The sequence below is a fragment of the Vitis riparia genome, chromosome 14 (genome assembly GCF_004353265.1).
Source record: "Vitis riparia cultivar Riparia Gloire de Montpellier isolate 1030 chromosome 14, EGFV_Vit.rip_1.0, whole genome shotgun sequence".
Taxonomy (NCBI): domain Eukaryota; kingdom Viridiplantae; phylum Streptophyta; class Magnoliopsida; order Vitales; family Vitaceae; genus Vitis; species Vitis riparia.
Window position 1 is genome coordinate 8,076,890 of NC_048444.1, and position 18,581 is coordinate 8,095,470.

The 18,581-nt window shown below is 41.2% G+C and overlaps 1 protein-coding gene across 4 annotated transcripts in view; it reads right to left on the reverse strand.

The window, feature by feature from the left end:
• LOC117931406 (pentatricopeptide repeat-containing protein At5g38730) overlaps positions 1-18,581 on the reverse strand; it is a 28,296-nt gene that overhangs the window by 4,240 nt on the left and 5,475 nt on the right. For 3 of the 4 annotated variants that reach the window (XM_034852394.1, XM_034852393.1, XM_034852392.1), the window contains exon 3: positions 3,137-3,220. The exons of the other annotated variant lie outside the window; for it this stretch is intronic. The gene's annotated coding sequence lies outside the window, so the exon portion shown is untranslated. The remainder of the gene's footprint in view (positions 1-3,136; positions 3,221-18,581) is intronic. 4 annotated transcript variants of the gene reach the window in all.

Sequence of the window (18,581 nt, forward strand, 5' to 3'; positions counted from 1 at the left end):
ATCCTACTGGAGACTCATATCTACTATTCCATCTGTCACCTGCGAAACTCTTCAAATTGAACTTGAGGAGAGTTCTGTGAAGGGGAAGTTAAATAACAAGGACACTTGAGAGATCATGACCAAGAAAAAGAGTTACAAGTTTACTCTAGGAGGAATAAAGAAGCTGAAAACATCCCTCCCTGCCAATTGTCTGAACTAAACATGGTGGGCTGGAAAATCAAACTGTCTTTACCCATTCTGAGCATGTTAAAGAAACCATGTCAGATCTTAATTTGCACACAGCTATTCGAAAGGGTATAAGGTCATGTACTCAACATCTTATTTCCAAGTTTGTGTCTTATAATAAACTCAATCCATCCTTTAGTGCCTTTAATACCAATCTTTCATGTGTGAATACTCCTAAGATTATACCAAAACTCCTAGAAGATCCAAGGTGGAAAGAGACGGTTCAAAAAGAAATGCATGTTTTGGACAAAAATAAGACTTAGGAGCTTGTGGAACACTACCACCTAGAAAGAAAACAGTAGGTTACAAATGGGTATTCACAATGAAATTTAAATATGATGGAATTGTCAATAGATACAAGGCTCGATTTGTTGCTAATGAATTTGTTGCTAATGGTTTCATGCAAACATATGGTATTGACCATTAAAAGACATTTGCACCAGTTGCTAAGATGAACACAATAAGGGTCTTACTATCCTTGGCTTCTAATCTTGAATGACCAGCACATCAATTGGATGTAAAAAATGACTTCTTACATGGAGAATTGGAAGAGGAAATATTTATGAATTCACCATTGGGATTTGAGATCAAATTTAGAGGAAAAGTGTGCAAACTGAAGAAATCCCTTTCTGGATAGAAAGGGACACCAAGGGCTTGGTTTGAATGATATACAATCTTCCTTTGAAAGATGGGATATCTTCAAAATCAGACCAATCACACAATGTTATATAAGCATACCAAAGGAGGTATGATCACAATCCTTATTATCTATGTGTATGATATCGTTGCAACCAGGGAACAATGTTGCTGAAATAGGAAGACTAAAGGGATCTCTTGCTAAAGAATTTGAGGTTAAAGACTTGGGGAATCTAAGATATTTTCTTGATATAGAGGTTGCAAGGTTAAGATGTGAGATTTTTTTGTCACCAAGAAAGTATGTTACGGATCTACTTAAGGACAGGTATGGTGGGTTATAGGCCGAGTGATACACTAATCAATGCAAGTCACAAACTTGAAATGCCTCTGCAGTAAGAGTGGTTAGTCAATTAATGTATGCTCCACACGAAGATAACATGAATACAGTAATGAGGATCCTGAAATACCTTAAGGGCAGTCCAGAAAAAGGGCTTCTCTTTGCAAAAAATAATCATTTGGAGATAGAAGCATACCCTGACACTAACTGGGCAAGCTCAGCAAGTGATAGAAGATCTACCTCTAGATACTGCACCTTTATTGGAGGTAACGTAGTAACTTAGAAGAGCAAGAAACAGTAGTGGCAAGGTCAAGTTTTAAAGCTGAATTTAAATGAATGACATTAAGGATTTGTGAACTATTTTGGCTTAAGTCTCTAATGAAAACGATTCAGCAGTCCAATAACAACTTGATGAGACTCTATAATGATAACAAGGCTGCAATCAACATAGCTCACAATCCTATTCAGCATGACATAACCAAACATTTGGAAATAAATAGACACTTCATTAAGGAGAAACTATAGGGTGGTCAAATTTGTATGTCCCATGTTTCTTCAAAAAATTGATTGGTGGATGTTCTTACAAAGTGTTTACTTACCAAGACAATAATTTCAAGAATTGATAAGCCAGCTGGGCATGATGAATATTTACGACCAGCTTGAAGGGCAGTGTTAAAATTTCAGAAATTTGGTTCTATCAAGCTGTCTGACAGCGTAAATGGAAACAAATACAATCATTGATTGATTTCTTCCTTTAATAGAACTAGTCAAATGATTGATTTTTTCCTTCAATAAAATCAATCAATTTATTTCTATAAATTAATTTGATTTCCTTCCCTTGCGTATTATGCAAACATTCCTAGGATTGTTTCTTTCCTTATTGTTCAGCTATGACCTATCCTTGACTGTTGAATTGTTCTCTTTTAAATACCATGTAATCCTTCTTAATCAATACAAGAGAGAAAAAGTTATTTTTTAAAATTTCCATCAGAAGTTTATAAACATCATCACCTGTCATTTTTGGAACCGATCTTCCCATTCAAATTTAATAACCTTCAACAAATCTCCCTTAACTTCTTGTTATCCTAGAATTAAATCCCCGTACGCGGTATGTTCATTCTTTTCAGTTAATACAAAAATTACAATTGTGGAATGTAACTGAACACAATAAGTCAAAAGCAAAGGGCCACACTTCCATGCTTAAGGGTATGTCTTGTTAAAGAAGTTATGGTAGAGAGGTACAGTGATTGGACATGTCATGGGGATGCACACTACTGCACCTGGACTAGAGAGGTCACATGAAGCTTCATTGTTCCCAAAGAGTGGCATTGGACTTTACCAGTACATTGTAAGTGGGGAGGTACAGAAGATTTTCAGACAGCAATCCTTCCTTCCCACACTCTTCTAAAACACTAAATCCAACTCACCTCACATCAACAAAACTTACTCCAGCTACTTGGGTAGAACACATGAATCATTTTAACCAATACACTATATTGGGAGTTTTTGTCTTTCAGAAACCTCAGCAAAAATTTCTCAAAAAAAAATATCTCATGCTACCTAACTTGACAGGAAGCCAAAGTCACTCTAGCATCCAAACTCCATTAGTTGCATAACATTAGTCACTTACAGCTGATAATTTAAGCTTTTCATCATCTAGAGTGAGATCAAACTTCCTCGAAAGTTAAAACAGAAAGATTACCAATAATTTCTATCGAAAGGAAGAAAGTTTACCAAATATAATCCTTCCATTGTGGCATGAACATCTCCTTTAAGTAATGCAATCATCAACCAAAATGCATCTTCTTCACTAGTATAAAGAAGAAGTAAAAACATCTAAAAATTTCCATTCCTACATTTCAAGCAATACCAATCCAATGTCATTCAGTATCCTACAGACAGTAAATAGAAGAGTGATGGGATAGAGGAGATTCAAACCTGAACATATCCAACATCTCTGTCATACGCAGTGTATGCCTTCAAAACATTCTAGCAGGACCTTTGACCAAGTCCATGTCTCTGCTGGAAGAAAACATTTTTTTTTTTTTTAATGAGAAACAACAATGTAATATATTAAAAAAGGATTTAAAAAGTACAAAAGAAGGATGAGAAATCCTCCAAAAAACAAAGAACTAAACAAAAGGAACCTTCAAAAAACTAAGCAAACCTATACACCATATGGAAAGTACACAAAACAATCTCTCCTTGCTATCCCAAACCTTTGGACGTACACACCGATAACCAATCAAGTTGAACCACATTAAGGGAAATGCCCTTAAAAGTTATGGTGCAAGAGGCCCAAAAGGAAGCAAGGAAATGAATGGTATCCCGAATTTCAAGAAGTCCAAAAACAGGGGGGATGTCGGTGAAGGTTTTCGTGGAGAGGAAGACCTTCTTGGTTAAGTTGAAGGCGAGAAAGGAGGAACTTGGTGTTCGATCACAGAGCACAGTAGAGGCTCTGATTTCGTCTTAGGTTTTGAAAAGGAAGCAGTCGGGTGGATGATCAAACATTTGACGAAAGCCATAGAAATGGAGGGTAACCTAGGTTTTAACAGAAAATTCAGGGGAAAACGTTGTGCCCACTTGATGGAAGTTGGCTTCAACGACCATGGAAGATTCTTAAGAATCTCGGAGTTTGCTACCAAGAAAAGATATTGTTGTTTGATTATTCCAGAGGGCGAGGAGGGCAGAGGGTGGGAGAATATTAGAAGTGCACTGTCTTCAATGCTGGTGGTCCCCTTGTCGAATACAGTTGAAAAAGGAAGGCAACACAGAGGAGAAGGTTTCCCACAAAGGCAGGTGGGTCCCTTACATAGGTCTTTTGCGAAAGTGGTCAGTGGCGAAGGAACAAGAGAAGGCGGCCTTATTCCTGTCGGGAGATGGGCGCGTGCAGTGGTGTGTGAATGCAATGAGGATAGGGTTAACTGGGTTGAGGTTGGCCGAGTGGTGGCGAGAAAATTAGGGAAGAAAGGCGTAGTCACGATTGTACCATTCTCAGGCGGAAAAGGAGTTTTCTTCGTCGAAACAACAGAGGAAGCTATCCTTCTCCAAGACTTGAGGAAGTTACGGGTTGAGGGATGGATTTCAGTACAGATGAGAAGATGGTCGCCAAAGGAAAATGCGGAAATAGAGGGGAAGTTCAGAGGAGGTTGGATCGAACTACGGGGGTTACCATTTCACCTCTGGTCTGAGGTACACCTGAAGAAAGTAGTGGAGCAATGGGGGACGGTGACTGAAATTGATTGGTGCACGTTAAAATTGTTCGATCTCAGCAAGGTGAGGGTAAGAATAGCAATGAAAGACAGGTCAGTCCTCCCAGCTCTACTCGAGGTGACGGATGGCGATTGGGTGTTCACAGTTGCCGTCGTAGTGGTCGGAGAAAAAGACTGTCAGAGAGGTAGCGCAAAGGGCGAGTCGACTCGGGAGGCCTTTGCATCTGTTGAAATTTGGCATTCAAAGTTAGGGTTTTTTAATTTAGGAAAGTATTTTAGGAATAAAGAAGGAGAGATCATTTAGGATGATTCAGTTTCCTAATTTTAGGAGAGAATCGAGCTAGATTGATTTTTCCTTATTCAGTCAGTTGTGTATATATATGTGTATGGTGTGTACCTAAAGAATCAATAAAGGAATTCAGAAATTCTTCATGGTATCAGAGCCAGTTTTCTGAAACCCTAATCCCTTCTGGCCACCTCGTATTCAGGCCATCATTCATTCCGGCCAAATCTCTCTGGCCATCTCTCAATCCGACCATCTCTCATTCCGGTCATCAGTCCCTGTTCTCAGAGCCAAGGGGGAAAACGCTTTCCGGTCGGTCGAATCGTCGTCAGAAAAACATTCACCGCCGGCGAACTTTTTCGGCGACGGTTTTTTTCACACCGCAAGGAGCGTCTGGAGGAGATCTACAACTTTTCCAAAAACACCGGAGCCAGAAAACCATCCACGCGCCTCCCACGCGCGTTTTTCCGGCCGGCGACTGCATCTCACGCGCCGGCGTGTGAGGGCGCGTGAGCCACTTTCCGGCGACGCGCTTCCTACTCCAAGCTCGCCTGACGCCGACCAGCCACCCTACGTACCTGTTTCTGCCATCCAAGCCCTGCACGTGCCTCTTTTGGGGTCTTTTTGCCTCCGCGAGCCCTCCGATCAGCTTTTCCGACGTCCTCCGGCTATTTTTCCTCAACTCCAATCCCTGCACGTGCCTTGGGAAGTGTTCTTCTACCTTTCCGGTCCATGACGAAATACGGAATGGCATCATCACAAGTATCCAGCGTCACGTCACCAGAATTAGGAGGCAGATCTGAAATTCCAAACCTTGGTGGTAGTGATTCCTCTCCTATTCTCATCACAGGACACAAATTAAATGGCCATAACTACTTACAGTGGTCACAATCTGTGTTGCTGTTCATTTGCGGTAAAGGAAAGGATGAGTACCTCACTGGAGAAGCAGTCATGCCAGAAACTACAGAACCGGGTTTCAGGAAGTGGAAGATTGAAAACAGCATGATCATGTCATGGCTTATCAATTCCATGAACAATGACATAGGTGAAAATTTCTTGCTGTTTAGGACTGCAAAGGACATATGGGATGCAGCCAAAGAAACTTACTCAAGTTCTGAAAATATTTCAGAACTTTTTCAGGTTGAATCAGCCCTACATGACTTCCGCCAAGGAGAGCAGACAGTTACTCAGTATTACAACACACTCACAAGGTATTGGCAGCACCTTGACTTATTCGAGACTCACTCATGGAAATGTCCTGATGATGCAGCAACATACAGGAAAATTGTGGAACAAAAGAGACTGTTCAAGTTTTTCCTAGGACTAAACAGGGAATTGGATGATGTTAGAGGCCGAATCATGGGCATTAAACCCCTGCCAAGTCTCAGGGAGGCTTTTTCAGAGGTTAGGCGTGAAGAAAGTAGAAAGAAAGTGATGATGGGATCCAAAGAGCAACCTGCCCCAACATTGGATGCCTCTGCCCTTGCGACTCGGTCATTTAATAGTAGTGGTGGAGATCGTCAGAAACGGGATAGGCCTTGGTGTGATTATTGTAAGAAACCAGGTCATTATAAGGAGACTTGCTGGAAGCTTCATGGCAAACCGGCTGATTGGAAACCAAAGCCACGGTCTAACAGAGATGGCAGAGCACATGTGGCTGCCAACTCTGAGAGCACCTCTGTTCCCGAGCCGAGTCCATTCAACAAAGAGCAGATGGAGATGCTACAGAAACTATTAAGCCAAGTTGGCAGTGGCAGTACTACCGGTGTAGCCTTCACTGCTAATCGAGGAGGAATGAAGTCGTGGATAGTGGACACAGGTGCTTCTGATCACATGACAGGAGATGCTACCATTCTTCAAAATTACAAGCCAAGTAATGGTCATTCATCCGTCCATATTGCTGATGGTTCAAAGTCAAAAATTGCCGGGACAGGTTCTATAAAACTTACTAAAGACTTATATCTTGACTCTGTTCTCCATGTTCCAAACTTGGATTGTAATCTTTTGTCCATTAGCAAATTGGCCCGTGATCTCCAATGTGTTACTAAATTTTATCCAAACTTGTGTGTTTTTCAGGACTTGAAATCGGGGAAGATGATTGGCAGTGCTGAACTGTGTTCCGGGCTCTACCTCCTCTCATGTGGCCAATTCTCAAACCAAGTCTCTCAAGCAAGTTGCGTACAGTCTCAGAGTATGTTAGAGTCTTTCAATTCTGTGTCAAATTCTAAGGTCAATAAAGATAGTGAGATTATAATGTTACACTATCGCCTTGGTCATCCTAGCTTTGTTTACTTTGCAAAATTGTTTCCCAAATTATTTATCAATAAAAATCCAGCATCTTATCACTGTGAAATTTGTCAGTTTGCAAAGCATACTCGAACAGTCTATCCTCAAATCCCATACAAACCTTCGACTGTTTTCTCTCTAGTACATAGTGATGTGTGGGGTCCCTCCCGGATAAAAAATATTTCTGGCACTCGATGGTTTGTGACATTTGTTGATGATCATACACGGGTAACATGGGTTTTCCTTATGAAAGAAAAGTCAGAGGTCGGGCACATTTTTCAAACCTTCCATCTTATGGTTCAAAATCAATTCAATTCCAAAATTCAAGTCCTCAAGTCAGATAATGCAAAGGAATACTTTACTAGTAGTCTCAGTACTTATCTTCAAAATCACGGCATTATCCACATAAGTTCTTGCGTTGACACCCCGCAACAAAATGGGGTGGCTGAACGCAAGAATAGACATCTCTTGGAGGTTGCCCGGTGCCATATGTTTTCCTCTAATGTTCCAAACTATTTCTGGGGGGAAGCTATTCTCACAGCTACTTATTTGATTAACCGTATGCCATCCAGAGTGCTTACCTTTCAATCCCCACGTCAACTTTTCTTAAAACAATTTCCTCACACCCGTGCAGCCTCTTCTGATTTACCACTCAAAGTATTTGGTTGCACGGCATTCGTTCATGTGTATCCTCAAAATCGTAGCAAATTTGCTCCTCGAGCGAATAAGTGCATTTTCCTAGGGTATTCTCCAACCCAAAAAGGGTACAAATGCTATTCTCCAACCAACAAAAGATTTTACACCACCATGGACGTCTCTTTCTTTGAACATGTCTTCTTCTATCCCAAATCTCATGTTCAGGGGGAGAGCATGAATGAACATCAAGTTTGGGAGTCTCTTCTTGAGGGTGTACCTTCTTTTCACTCAGAGTCACCAAATCCTCTTCAATTCGCGCCCACTGAGTTGTCCACACCCATACCGTCATCAGTCCAGCCATCTCCTGTGACCATCCAGTCTCCCATGCCTATTCAACCTATAGCCCCACAACTTGCTAATGAGAACTTACAAGTTTACATCAGGAGGAGGAAAAGACAGGAATTAGAGCACGGATCACAGTCAACATGTGGCCAATATATTGACTCCAATTCAAGTCTTCCTGAAGAGAACATAAGTGAGGATAGGGCTGGAGAGGTGTTAATTCCCAGCATTGATGATTCTACTCTGCCGATTGCATTGAGGAAGGGTGTTAGGAGATGTACAGATCACCCAATTGGGAATTATGTTACATATGAAGGGCTATCACCATCTTACAGAGCATTTGCTACTTCTCTTGATGATACTCAGGTTCCCAACACAATACAAGAGGCATTAAAAATTTCAGAATGGAAGAAGGCAGTACAAGATGAGATTGATGCACTTGAGAAGAATGGGACGTGGACTATCACAGATTTGCCGGTTGGGAAGAGGCCCGTGGGGTGCAAATGGATTTTCACCATAAAATACAAAGCAGATGGATCAGTCGAGAGATTCAAGGCTCGTTTGGTAGCTAGAGGGTTTACGCAATCCTATGGGATAGACTATCAGGAGACTTTTGCTCCTGTTGCAAAACTGAACACTATCAGGATTCTTCTCTCATTGGCTGTCAATCAAGATTGGTGCTTGCAACAACTGGACATAAAAAATGCGTTTCTAAATGGTGACCTAGAAGAGGAAGTCTACATGGAAATACCACCTGGTTTCGAAGGAAGTATGGCAAAGAATCAGGTTTGCAAACTCCAAAAATCCTTGTACGGCCTTAAACAATCTCCCCGAGCCTGGTTTGATAGATTCACAAAAGCAGTCCTGAAGCTGGGCTACAAACAAGGTCAGGCTGATCATACTCTATTTGTCAAGAAGTCTCATGCCGGGAAAATGGCCATATTGATAGTCTATGTTGATGATATTATTCTATCTGGGAATGATATGGAGGAATTACAGAATTTGAAGAAGTATTTGTCAGAGGAGTTTGAAGTTAAAGACCTTGGAAATTTGAAATATTTCCTTGGTATGGAAGTGGTTAGATCAAGGAAGGGAATTGTAGTCTCTCAAAGAAAATACATACTCGATCTTCTTAAGGAGACCGGTATGCTTGGATGCAAACCAATTGATACTCCTATGGATAGTCAGAAGAAACTTGGTATCGAGAAAGAAAGTACACCGGTAGATAGGGGGAGATATCAGCGGCTCGTCGGACGCTTGATTTATCTCTCACACACTCGGCCAGATATTGACTTTGCAGTGAGTGCTGTAAGTCAATTCATGCACAGCCCCACTGAGGAACACATGGAAGCAGTCTACAGGATTCTTAGATATTTAAAAATGACACCAGGGAAAGGTCTATTCTTCAGAAAGATAGAGAACCGTGACACTGAAGTATACTCAGATGCGGATTGGGCAGGAAACATCATTGACAGGCGGTCTACTTCTGGATATTGTTCTTTTGTCTGGGGAAATCTTGTTACCTGGAGGAGTAAGAAGCAATCAGTTGTAGCCAGAAGTAGTGCAGAAGCTGAGTACAGAGCTCTTGCACAGGGAATCTGTGAAGGGATTTGGATAAAAAGGGTTCTTAGTGAACTGGGGCAAACGAGTTCATCTCCAATTCTGATGATGTGTGATAATCAGGCAGCTATAAGCATAGCAAAGAACCCCGTGCATCATGACAGGACCAAGCACGTTGAGATTGACAGACACTTCATCACAGAGAAGGTGACTAGTGAGACGGTTAGATTGAACTATGTTCCTACCAAGCACCAAACCGCAGACATCCTCACCAAAGCTTTACCTAGGCCTAACTTTGAAGACTTAACTTGCAAGCTGGGATTATATGATATATATTCTCCAGCTTGAGGGGGAGTGTTGAAATTTGGCATTCAAAGTTAGGGTTTTTTAATTTAGGAATAAAGAAGGAGAGATCATTTAGGATGATTCAGTTTCCTAATTTTAGGAGAGAATCAAGCTAGATTGATTTTTCCTTATTCAGTCAGTTGTGTATATATATGTGTATGGTGTGTACCTAAAGAATCAATAAAGGAATTCAGAAATTCTTCAGCATCTAACACAGGGACAGGTGGAGGAAGGCGGGTGGAGAAATTCAGATCAACAGCTGGAGGTAGATGCCGTGTCGAGAAGGATAATAGAACGAGGAAGGGGGTAGAAAGGGGTATGGCTGTGGTTGTTGCAGAGGGGACACGTAGCAAAGGAGAGCAGGCACAGTCTTCTCCCAATTCAAATTCAAATAAAAAGGACATTGGGCCTGTTGAGAAGAAGGAAGGGGGCGGGGAAAGGGCCGGAGAGGACGAGGCCTCTGTTGTTGAGGACTGCCGGGCCTATGAGAGGAAGGCCCAGACTCCATCTAAATTAGGCTCAGTAGTTGAAAAAGTGGACTGCATATTTAAAGGCCCGTCGGGGATGGGCCTTAGCCCAAGAGGAAAAGACATAGTGGAGTTGGAGGCGTCGTCAGGAACTGGAGATGACACACCCACAGCGGGAAATGGGAGATTAGCTTCTGGAGATGGTCTTGAGGCTCAGACCAGTAGTCCCGCGAAGAAGAAAACGACGATCGGTTCAAAGAAGCTGTGGTCTATCCTTCTCCCTCCAAGCTCTGAGCGCCGACAAGGTCTTCGATGTCGCAGCGAGACTCTTTTGAGCGAGAAGGACAAGGTAGTCATCGATGAGCACCTTGAAGGTGCGGCTCTAGGGGCCGATTACCTGGCGGAAAGAGGATTTAGTGTGAGTCCTCTCTTCTCTCGCCGTTATTCAAGGATCTGGAAGCATCGCTTTGGGGAAGGGGCTTCGACATCAAACAATGGAGCGGCCATGCACAATTTCTACTCCGACGAACATAAGGAAGGATTTTTGGGCCGAGTGGGATCCGATCCTCGTGGCGCAACAGTCATGGTGTTGCCTTCTACGCCAAAAATCAGAGGTAAAGGGCTAAGATTTTTGGGGAATTGTGGATCATTGGCCGCGGAAAATCTGGAGGTAACCCCATCTTCAACTTTTCAGTCTCCTTCGTCTCATTTTCCCCCTTCTTATGGATCCATTTCTCCCTTCTTGAGTCCTGCTGTCCCCATTCTTCCCAGTTCTGAAATTCAGTCTCTGAATCCTTTGGAGAACCGAGAGAACTCAAAATCCTTTTTCAAAAAAGATGACGATGGTACTGTGGGTCATATGAGTGTTGGCTCCCCTAACCTCATTTTGGAGGTGAATCAGACTGCTTACCCTAGCCAGATGACCGACAGTGTTAATCCAGTGATGCCTAATACAAATCCAACTCCCAATCAGGCTACAGTCAGTCCGGGTGTTTTTGTGGGTTCCCCAACAGGTGAGTTTCAAATAGAAGGAATTTCTCCTAGAAAAATGGCAAAAGTGCGCGACGTCTTAAAGACTCTGGATATAAAAGTACACTCCAGGAGGAAGAGCGGACGTACCAAAGGTTTGTGAGTTGAGTTGGAACTGGTTTGGAGGATTAAGGTCCGTGTGTTTAATCCATGAAGATAATCAGTTGGAATACCAGGGGGTTGGGTTCAAGGAAAAAGAGAAGGGTAGTTAAAGACTTTTTGAGATCGGAAAAACCGGATATAGTGATGATTCAGGAAACAAAAAAGGCAGAGTGTGATAGGAGGTTTGTGGGTAGTGTGTGGACAGCCAGAAATAAGGAATGGGCAGTCCTTCCGGCGTGCGGGGCTTCGGGGGGGCGGGGGGGGGGGGGGGGGGATTTTGGTCATTTGGGACTCTAAAAAATTGCATAGTGAGAAGGTGGTATTAGGTTCCTTTTGGTTTCAGTCAAGTTTGCAGTGGATGGAAGCGAACAGTTTTGGTTATCAGCCGTCTATGGCCCAAATAGCACAGCACTTAGGAAGGATTTTTGGGTGGAGCTTTCAGACATTTATGGACTTTCTTCCCCATGTTGGTGTGTGGGCGGAGATTTCAATGTCATAAGGAGATGTTCAGAAAGATTGGGTGGTGCTAGATTGACCCCAAGCATGAAGGACTTGGATGACTTTATAAGGGAAAACGAACTGATTGATCCTCCTTTAAGGAGTGCATCATTCACTTGGTCAAGCATGCAAGAGCATTCCGTTTGCAAGAGATTAGACCGTTTTCTCTACTCAAATGAGTGGGAACAATTATTCCCGCAAAGTCTTCAAGAAGTTCTTCCTAGATGGACGTCGGATCATTGGCCGATAGTCTTGGAAACCAACCCGTTTAAGTGGGGCCCAACACCATTTAGGTTTGAGAATATGTGGTTACATCATCCAAGTTTTAAGGAGTGCTTTGGAAGATGGTGGAGGGAGTTTCAAGGAGATGGGTGGGAAGGTCACAAGTTCATGAGGAAACTCCAATTCCTTAAGGCCAAATTGAAAGAGTGGAATAAGAATTCTTTTGGTGACCTAATTAAGAGGAAAAAAAGCATTTTGTTAGATATAGCTAACTTTGACTCCATGGAGCAAGAAGGGGGTCTAACCCCTGAACTGTTAATACATAGAGCCGTAAGGAAAGGGGAGTTAGAGGAGTTGATCTTGAGGGAAGAAATACATTGGAGACAAAAAGCTAGGGTGAAATGGGTTAAGGAAGGGGATTGTAATTCAAAATTTTTCCATAAAGTGGCTAATGGCAGGAGAAATAGGAAATTTATCAAGGTGTTGGAGAATGAAAGAGGCTTGGTGATGGATAATTCAGAAAGCATCAAAGAGGATATCTTAAGGTATTTTGAAAAGCTCTATGCTAGTCCTTCCGGAGAATCTTGGAGAGTTGAAGGCTTAGATTGGTCTCCTATATCTAGTGAGAGTGCGTCTAGGTTGGAATCCCCTTTTACTGAGGAAGAGATTTCTAAGGCCATTTTTCAGATGGATAGGGATAAAGCACCGGGGCCTGATGGATTCACTATGGCAGTGTTTCAAGATTGTTGGGATGTGATTAAGGAGGACTTAGTGAGAGTGTTCGATGAGTTTCACAGGAGCGGGATAATTAATCAAAGCACTAATGCGTCCTTCATAGTTCTGCTACCTAAGAAAAGTATGGCAAAGAAGATATCAGACTATAGACCCATCAGCTTGATCACAAGTCTTTACAAGATTATAGCCAAAGTGTTAGCAGGGCGTCTAAGAGGGATACTTCACGAAACTATCCATTCCACTCAAGGAGCTTTTGTTCAAGGGAGACAAATTTTAGACGCAATCCTCATAGCCAATGAGATAGTGGATGAGAAGAAACGATCAGGGGAGGAAGGAGTTGTCTTTAAAATTGACTTTGAAAAGGCTTATGATCATGTGAGTTGGGATTTTTTGGACCATGTGATGGAAAAAAAGGGGTTCAATCCTAGATGGAGGAAATGGATAAGAGGCTGTCTGTCCTCGGTGTCTTTTGCAATTCTAGTGAATGGAAACGCTAAAGGGTGGGTTAAGGCAACTAGAGGTTTAAGACAAGGAGACCCTTTATCCCCCTTTTTGTTTACCATAGTAGCAGATGTATTGAGCAGGATGTTATTGAGAGCAGAGGAAAGAAATGCCTTAGAGGGTTTCAGGGTGGGTAGGAACAGAACAAGGGTGTCCCATTTACAATTTGCAGATGACACCATTTTCTTCTTTAGTACTCGAGAAGAGGACTTGCTAACTCTCAAGAGCGTTTTGCTAGTGTTTGGGCATATTTCTGGGCTGAAGGTTAACCTTGACAAAAGTAATATTTATGGCATTAACCTCGGTCAGGATCATCTTCTTAGGTTGGCCAAGTTGCTTGATTGCAAGGCATCTGGGTGGCCCATACTTTACCTGGGTCTACCTCTGGGTGGGAACCCCAAGTTTAGTAGCTTCTGGGACCCTGTGATTGAGAGGATTTCGAGCAGATTAGATGGGTGGCAAAAGGCATATCTATCTTTTGGAGGTAGGATAACTCTCATTCAATCTTGTCTCACTCATATGCCTTGTTACTTCCTTTCATTGTTTAAGATTCCCGCCTCCGTGGCAGTAAGAATTGAGAGGTTGCAAAGAGATTTTTTATGGTCTGGGGTTGGGGAAGGCAAAAGAGATCATCTAGTTAGTTGGGATGTAGTGTGTAATCCGAAGACGAAAGGGGGTTTGGGTCTCGGAAGGATTTCCTTACGGAATTCCGCTCTCTTAGGGAAATGGTTGTGGAGGTATCCCAGGGAGGGTTCAGCGTTGTGGCATCAGGTCATTTTAAGCATTTATGGATCACACTCTAATGGTTGGGACGCCAACACTGTTGTTAGATGGTCACATCGTTGTCCTTGGAAGGCTATTGCACAAGTTTTCCAAGATTTTTCCAAGTTTACTCGGTTCATGGTAGGAGATGGGGAAAGAATTCGTTTCTGGGAAGACTTGTGGTGAGGGGATCAACCTCTGGGGGTCCGTTATCCAAGACTACTTAGAGTAGTAATGGATAAAAACATTCCTATTTCTTCAATTCTCGGATCCACTCGCCCCTTCTCTTGGAACTTTAACTTCCGTCGTAACCTTTCCGATTCCGAGATAGAAGATTTAGAGAGTCTCATGCGGTCTCTTGATCTTATACATTTATCACCTTTGGTTCCAGATAAGAGATCTTGGTCTTTATCTTCTTCAGGACTTTTCACAGTCAAATCTTTCTTTCTTGCCTTATCCCAAAGTTCTGGTTTGCCTTCAGTTTTCCCTTCCAAGATAGTCTGGAATTCTCAAGTCCCTTTCAAAATCAAGTCCTTTGTCTGGTTAGTGGCTCACAAGAAGGTAAATACTAATGATATGCTACAGTTGAGAAGACCCTACAAAGCACTTAGTCCAGACATTTGCATGTTGTGCATGAAGCAGGGAGAAACAGTAGATCATCTTTTTCTTCATTGCCCTCTGACGATGGGGTTGTGGTACAGACTAGTTCAGTTATCACATATAGATTGGGTCCCTCCTAGGAGCATCTGTGACATGCTATCTACCAATTTTAATGGGTTTGGATCTTCTAAGAGAGGGATTGTATTATGGCAAGCTGCGTGCATCGCTTTATTATGGGTGGTGTGGCGGGAAAGAAATGCAAGGATTTTTGAGGATAAAGCAAGGAATTCAGAGAACCTATGGGACATGATTCATTTCCTTGCTTCTCTTTGGGCTTGTTGTTCTAAGGTTTTTAAGGGGATTCCCCTTAATGTGATACAACTTAATTGGTTAGCGGCGTGCAACTACATTGGGTTGGCCTAACTTATAGAAGTTGTTTGTATCTAATTTGTATTTTCTCGCATTTGTTTCATTGTAGTTTTTTTTTTCTTTGGTGGGAGGATTCCTCATCCTTCTCTTGTACTTTCCTTTTTATCAATATATGCCTTTATCGTTTCCAATAAAAAAAAAAAAAAAAAAAAAAAAAATGAATGGTATCCCAAAGAACCTCTGAAATCCTCACCTTATCCTCAAAGATCCTAGAATTTCTTTCCTATCACACAACCCATATCAAAGCCGGACAAGCAGTTTGCCATAGTACCACGCCTCTACTGGAGTTTCCCAATCCCTTATATGCAATGGTCATCATGTCACAAATACTCCTAAGAGGAATCCAATCCACCTTAACCAATATGAATAATATGTGCCACAACCACAAAGTCAATGAAAAATGTAAAAAAAGATGATCTACCATTTCTCCACTTTCCATACACAACATACAAACATCAGAACTGAGGGCTTTATAGGATTTTCTCAACTATGGCATGTCATTGGTGTTTACCTTCTTGAGTGCCATTAATCAAGCAAAGGACTTGACCTTAAGAGGGACTTGAGATTTCCAAACAAAACTAGTAGGGAGGAAATGAATTGGGTCATAATGATTCGACAGGACTACAAATAAAGACTTTACTATAAATAAACCCAAAGAAGATAAAGACCAAGCTCTCACATCTGGAGTTGATGGAGATAAGTGCAAACAAGTAAGAGAGGACATTAATCTTTCTAAATCTTTTATCTTAAAATTAGAGAGGTTACAACGAAAGTTGAAATTCCAAGAAAAAAGATAAGAAGACCCAAGAATTGATGAGATAAGAAGTTTTTAACTGTGACAATTCTCAATAGACCAGAAATTGAGAACTTAAAAGGTTGATCCCCTACCACAAGTCTTCCCAAAAAACGGATTCTCGCCTCATTGCCTACCACAAACTGAGAGTACCTAATAAAATCCTCAAAGACCTTGCAATGGCCTTCCATGGGAAACGATGTGACCACCTGACTATAGTGTTGACATCCCATCCATTAGCATGTGTATCATAAATGCTTAGAACAACATGTTGCCATAGAGCAGAACTTTCCCTAGGAGACATCCACAACCATTTTCCTAATAGAGAAAGATTCCTTAAGGATATCTTACCAAATCCCAGACCCCCTTCCACCTTAGACTTACACACTAAATCCCAGCTAAAAAGATGATCTCTCTTGCTCTCCCTAGCCCCTAACTAAATAAAATTCCTTTGCAATTTCTTAGTTTTTCCGACCATTGAAGAGGGGATCTTGAATAAGGAGAGAAATAACTTGGAATATGGGATAAGCATGATTAGATAAGAGTTATCCTTCCACCTAATGACAAATAAGCATACAAGTTAACTAGTACTGTAGTCCACCTGTATCAACAATTCAAGCTACACCCAACTGATTTTTTTTTTTTTTTGATAAGTAAGAAAAGAAAAGATATATATCAATAAAAAAGAGTTATACACCAAGGTACATAGATTATATATCATGGCTAATAAAAGGCATAGGTAGGAAAAGAGAAAATACAAAAATTTGCTCCCTCCCTCATCTAAATCCCATCTAATCTACAAAATTGACTAAAGCCATTGATTCTTCTATAGTGTACATCCTAACTCATGCCAACAAACTTTTAACAAAAGAGCTCTTCAATGATTAAGTCATTTGCTATGCATTTTCAGATGTTTTTCGGTTTCTTTCCTTTCTTAAAGTTCAAAAAATACACAACAAGGAGGCTCTTTAGACCTTCTTATGCACGAAGAAGCCATGCCAACTTAAGAGGGTCTCCCTAATTGAAAAAGGAAAGACCCAAACAACTCCAAATAAAGAAAATGACAAGTGCCATAACCCCCTAGCTTTAATGCAATGAAGAAGGATGTGTTCAAGATTCCACCTTGCTTTTACAAAGGTAACATCTATTTTCCAAAGACCATCCTCTCCTCTAAAGTTGATCTAAAGCCAATGCCTTTACCCAATAAGCTTCCCAAGCAAAAAAACTCACTTTAGATGGTTCCTATAAATTCCAAATAATGCCTTGTGGGAAAGGATTGAGCACCCTTGACTCCAACATAGAATAAAGAGATTTACGGAAAATGAACTATTCCTTGAACCCATTTACACCACCCTATCCTTCTCTCCCCTTTTCATAAATTCCCCTTGCAACCTTAAGAAAAAAGATTCCACAATTTCCATCTCACTTGTTTAGGTGTCTAGCAAAACACAGATTACAGTGTCGCCCCTCCCCTTGCTTTCGATACATATGCTACCTAGGCCTCTTAAGCCAAAGGTAAGGCATACAAAGTGGGAAACACACCCATAAGGGTTCCTCGCACCAATTTGACTACCCCAACTCAACAATCAAAAGAACATAGGAGCTTTTGGACTTCAACCAAAGAAAGAAAATAAACAAACAGACACTAAGACTAGAACTTTCAATGTGAGAAACATGACCTGCAACTTCAATTGTCAATTGTCACATAACCAAACTACTGAACTAGTGAATTTTTAATGCACTTGAGGTGGCCTTTAAGTCATTTGATTGCATAACAAGCCAACAATCACAAAAGTAGACTCAATACCTCTACTTTATTTGGTTCCTTAAACCTCTTTTCACCGTCCAATACAAATATCAGTTAATAAAAGAATGAAACTTGCAAGTTAGAAGTCAATCACCAAGTACCCACATATCTCTTCTAAATTGAGCCACCACCACAGGTGGAAGTGTTGCAAGTTCAGGCATCAAGTTAGTTCTCACATCAGCTATGCAGTAAAATATTTCATTAAAATCACCAGAAGCATCAAATTCATTAATAAACAAAAAATTCAAACTGATTAATGTGAACCTTATGTCAGATATAATAATGCAGGTAACTTCATCAAACTTGTAAGCCATGGTATGATAAGAAAGAAGAATGGGAATGAAACTGCCTAACTAATTATCCAGTTTGCCCCTTCTCTGCCATTGTATATGACTGAGGAGAAGAGATCAGAAAATATATCATATGATAGAACAAGAATTAGCAAGATTGAGTTCCACTTGGCTCTCAAGTACAGTTTAGATTGAGCATGACATCCAACTAGCCGACCAGTAAAATGCTTGGATAGGTTACATCCTAACCTATGTCCTAAAGCTTCAGGTAGTTCCAAGAGCAATAGCTTTGCCTTAAAAGCTGCACAAAAAAGAGTGAATACTGGAGCTAATCTATAGTGACAACAGCAGTTCCAACACAATAACATAGAGGTAGGGTCTATTGCGTGTACAAAGAAAAATAAAACAAAAACATGTCAAAGTAGCATTCATATGCATCAAATCAATCAATACCAATATTGAAGTTGGAAGTTGAAACAAAAGC